This window comes from Cupressus sempervirens, chromosome 3 (genome assembly GCF_028749045.1).
Source record: "Cupressus sempervirens isolate cs-2001-9-10 chromosome 3, ASM2874904v1, whole genome shotgun sequence".
NCBI lineage: Eukaryota > Viridiplantae > Streptophyta > Pinopsida > Cupressales > Cupressaceae > Cupressus > Cupressus sempervirens.
Genome location: NC_143120.1, coordinates 490885435 through 490890380, shown reverse-complemented (window position 1 = coordinate 490890380; position 4946 = coordinate 490885435). Strand labels below are relative to the sequence as shown.

General features: G+C 37.8%; 1 non-coding gene across 1 annotated transcript; it reads right to left on the bottom strand.

Annotated features, from left to right (window-relative positions):
• Nucleotides 1-203: 203 nt before the first annotated feature.
• Nucleotides 204-400, bottom strand: LOC149567314 (U2 spliceosomal RNA). The gene has a single exon (XR_016363143.1). It is a non-coding gene; the product is annotated as a U2 spliceosomal RNA (small nuclear RNA).
• Nucleotides 401-4946: the final 4546 nt, after the last annotated feature.

The window sequence follows — 4946 nt, the reverse complement described above, 5'->3', positions numbered from 1 at the left end:
TTTACTTATTTGTAATCAAGCGATAGTTTTTAACATATGATCTTTTCAACGGCCCTCTGATATAATAGTTATAACCAAACAGCTCCCGTAATCTAATCATAATCTGGTCTAAAATCAAATCATACTGAACACTCAAATGGCAAAGATATTCATTCATTCTATCAACAAAGTCATAAAATTAATTTGTGAATTGCTTTGGGTGTGTGGGGTGCGCCGGGCTTCCGCTGTAGTGCAATACAGAAGCGACGCTCGACGCCTCTGGCAGCAAGCTACCATTGTTGAGACTTCCCCCTCAAGAAATTAATTTAATATCGTGTGGCTCATTGAGCCACGTATCAGATATTAAACTGATAAGAACAGATACTACACTTGATCTTAGCCAAAAGGCCGAGAAAGGTATGCCTTGAAATGTCTCTTCCTTGTAAATTTATACTACATTTTCTTTCCTGTACGCATGCAGTGCCGCATGTGGGATAAATATATCTGGAAAGAGGACTCTGTAATTAGGCTATATTGCGTGGGCTTTACCAATCGGAATCCAGTAATTCTCACACAAATCTCTGATATTTGCAGATCCACTTTGTGTTTTCTGTGAATAGATTGAATGAAGCAGCAGCTGTAGGAAGATTGGTTTAGCTTTACCTCTTTTAACCAAAAAGACAACTGTTGAAGTAAAGCTTGTAATTCTTCCCTGCAAATTCTGCCATTTTTTTCCTCATCGTCAATTATGACGGTACCACACAATTTGTGCATAGTCTTGCGGGTAAGTCGCTTGCCATGGATTTTATGCTTTTTATTTTGTAAAATCTGTCCGCAGCCGGATTATTGTTTTGATGTGTTTTATTTCATTTTAAAAATTTGCAAAAAGATCTCGCCTAGAGTAGCCTTAAAACCCCGATATTATCAGATCAGCATTTCAACTACAGGGAGACTTTTAAGAAAATTCCGCTACTTTCATCCGAACGCTGACCATTTTTCTCATTTTCACACAGCAGGACATAATTTATGCAGATTCTGAAATCTTCTATAACCCTCTTGACCGCTGTCTGAAGAGCATGGAGAGGGATTTCAGTTATCCAGAAAATCAAATACCGGTAAAGTATTTTAGAAAATCAAATACTTCGTGTGTTTTTAACAAATCAATTTTGTCCATATCCCACACTCATGGCTTGCCACGAGACCACATTTCTTTGAGGAATCCTATAAAACGGTTCATATGTCTTGCCTATGTGATTACATTCAATAGGAATGTAGTAAATTAGCATATCTAAAAATTCAATTCAATTTTTTTTAAAAAATAAATTGAGGGAGAAAAAATTCGAAAATTTGAAAATCGGTCTGCAATTTTGCAGGCGAATTTTTCTGATTGTTGGTGATTGATTTTTTCGGCTAAAGGATGCCTGATGGTGACCCATCGGCAGATCCTGTTGGCATCACATCGGATCTCGACAACCACAGCAATGACAAGGTGGCATTCGTTGAAGGCAATGCTATTAGCAAGGTGGCGAATAATGGGAGCTCTCTTAATTGTGATCCGCCAAATAACATCCTAAACAGGTGTGATCTTTCCTTTCCCTCAAACCCTTCGAACGCTTCTCCATTTAATGCTTCTGCAAGCGTATACTGCCAAACACGAACCCTCTTGCGATCATAAACAATGTTCAAAGTAATAATCTTAACAATGTGTCAAAATCTAACAACAGTGCAGGAGGTAAGCCGAGGTCCTTCCTTGAGGCAATTGCTAAGTCGACTCTGGTGATTGTCTCTAGAGCCCGTTTTACCTCATCTGCAAATGATGAAAACTCAAATGGTAAGCAATATGGAGACATTTCTTCTTTTCATGTTAGCCTGAACCAAGAAATGTTAGCTGAGATAATAAGGGAGAATGAAAGACTACGAAACACTGCCATTTTCTTCTCTGTTATAGAAATTGACAAGGTTCCAGCAAGGAAATTTTTAGATGACTGGTTTCATAATTATTGGAATCTTAAGTTAGGTTATCAAATTTCTTTTTGTAGGCAAATACAAAAAGGCCTCTTTGTGGTTTTCTTTAATAATAATGATTCACAAGTTGCTATTTTAAAGAAGGAATATTGGACAGTAGGTAACACCACATTTAGAGCCTTAGCATGGAACGCTAATGCCAATCTAGATAAAATAGTTGCTTTATCAGCCCCCAAATGGGTTCTCATTAAGAACATACCTCCTTTTTTGTGGTGTTTTATCCCTTATTTGGTTGAACCTCTTGAAAAATTTATCCAAATGGATGAATCGGCTAGGTTGGTTCCCCATCTTGATGCTAGGGTTCTTATTGCCCTAAAACCTAGTAATGATTTCCCAAAGAAATCTCTATGGATATTGATAAGGAGAAGATTTCTTGCCAGGTTGAAACCCTAGGTGGTTTAAATGCATGTTTTTATGTAGGAAAGAGGGGCATCTGAGAAAAGTTATCCCATCATCAAGAATAAAGTTTCAAAGAACCCATCTTTGGTGACTAACCCTACCCCCACTCAAGTGATTCCTTCTTCCTCCACTAAAACTAATCCTTCGCCTTCCCCCCTCACGCCATCACAATCGCCTCTTTCCCCCTTGCCTGTTCCCTCTTTTAGTAATGCTTTTGTTACTGTTATGGTGGATGCCGTTGGTTTTCAGGAAGTTACTAAAAAGAGGAAAAATAGGTCTACCAAGAATAATGTTGCCTCAAAAATAGTCCCACCTCCTTCATCTGCTAAGTCTACAGAAAAATTGTAGGACTTTACAAAGTCCTCTTCCTCCTTGGTTAATAAAGTTGTGATAGAAGCCACTATGGTTTCTCCCCCTTTAGTCAATCTAGTTGGGTAGGAAACCGTTAAGGTATCTCACCCCGCCTTAAATACCCACAACCCGAAGTTGCCTATCAAAAATTTTCAAGAAATATTTGATGAATTTTTCTTTGAGGTCATACCTGCGACCTCTGTTTCCAATCAGCCCGTAGAACAAGATGTGGTTTCTCCTTTGCTTTCAGATAGTGAGGATATCCTCATGGCAAAGAGAAAAGGGAGACCTCTTGGCTCTAAAAATAAAAAATAAGAATAATAAAAAGCAGAATCAGAATTTCTCAAACAATTCTTCTCCTATGGAGGATGTTGTTTCTAAGGCATCCATCCCTAAAACTCTTTCACAATGAATTGCATTTCTTTGAATATCAGAGGACTTGAATGTTTTGATAGAAAAATTGTGGTTAAATTTTTTTTCAGTTCTATTAAGATGCGATCAAATTTTGTACTAATCATTCTCAAGGGAGAGGAGGAGTTGCGATTTTAGTTAACCCTATATGGGGACCTAAAATTAAGAGCTTTGGCTTTTCTCCGTATAACAGAGCTATTTGGCTGATTTTTAATCATAATAATATGGATTTTGGAATCTACTCTCTATATACTGCCAATGATTATAATGAAAGATCTATGTTTTGGTCTTGGCTTTGCTCGCTTCCAGATATCCCTTGGATGTTTGGAGGTGATTTTAATATGATAGAACATCAAGAGGATAAGATGGGGGGTCTCCCCTTCTCTAGGAAAGAGTGGGAAAGACTTGCTTGGAACAATTTTAAACTTTCTAAATCTCTATTTGACCTGTTAACAGGGAACAAGAACAATAATCCTGGTCTCTGGTATACTTGGTGTAATTACTAGAAAGGTTAGGCTAGAATTTATTCTAGGTTAGATCAATTTTATCTTAATCATATTTTTTCTCTATGATCTCGGATAAACTTAACAACCTTGTTCTAGTTTCTCCCACTACTCTTTCATATCATCATCCTATTTATATTTCGGTTAAGCTTGGATGTCTCCCTTCATGTAGTAAAAGTGTTAATAATAAATTCATTCTCAATACTAGCCTGTTGGAAGATGAGGATATTCTTGCTACTATGATGCAGGAGCATCTTGCATGGGAAAATTATTGGGAAAAAAAAAAGTTGAAAAAAAATTTTAAAAAAATTGTGGAGGAGAGAGAAAGTGACAAAAATTAGAGGAGAAATAATTTAAAAAATAAAAAGGAGAAAGAAAGGAAATGAGGATTTTTATTTTCGAGGTGCATAGGTGGCATAATAGAAAAAAATAAAAAATAAATGGTTGCCATTCCATTTATCGAGGTGTGTGGGTAGAATTCTAGAAAGTTATGAATATTGTAGAAGGTTGTGGAGGATTTCTAGAAGGTTGTGGATAAGTCATGTATTGGGTGGTAAGTGCCTATTTAAGCAAGGCATATGAGCATTTCTAATCAAGCTCAAGGAGTAGTTTGAGAAGTGGAAGCTTAAGGAGTAGCTTGAGAAGTGGAAGCTCAAGGAGAAGCTCAAGAAGGAGCTCAAGAAGTAGAAGCTCGAGAAAGAGAAGCTTGAGAAGTAGAAACTTGAGAAGTGGAAGCTTGGAAAGCTTGGAAGGCTTCAAGGTGTGAAAGAGAAGGAGGAAGTGAAGAGTGAGTTTTCCTGAGTCTGTGGACAGAGTGACGAATGTGAGGCAGTTTACAACAGGATTGTGGTGGACTTGTGAGTGTGTAGACAGAGCGTCGAATGTGAGGCAGTTTACACTTGGATCTTGGATTAGGTTTTTGAGAAGAGCTAGTGACTGCGGTTTAGAAACAAGGAGGTTGCTTGGTGGCTTGCGAGCACAAGTTGAGATCTCAGAGGTTTCTACCAGAGTGTGGATCTGGGCTAGCTTGGGTTTGGATTGGATCTTGAGAGATCTTGTTGCATTCTTTGTCATGAGTTGGTAAGGGTGGTGTGGCCCTTTGTCAGTGGTATCAGAGCGTACCTTCGTCAGTGGTATCAGAGCATATCTACATTAGTGGTATTAGAGCCGTACTTCGTCATACTATCTTTATTATTAGACTTATTAATGAGTCTTAGTATCCTACTTTATCCTATATTGATAGGTGGAATATGGATATTTCTGCCTGGTAGAATCTCC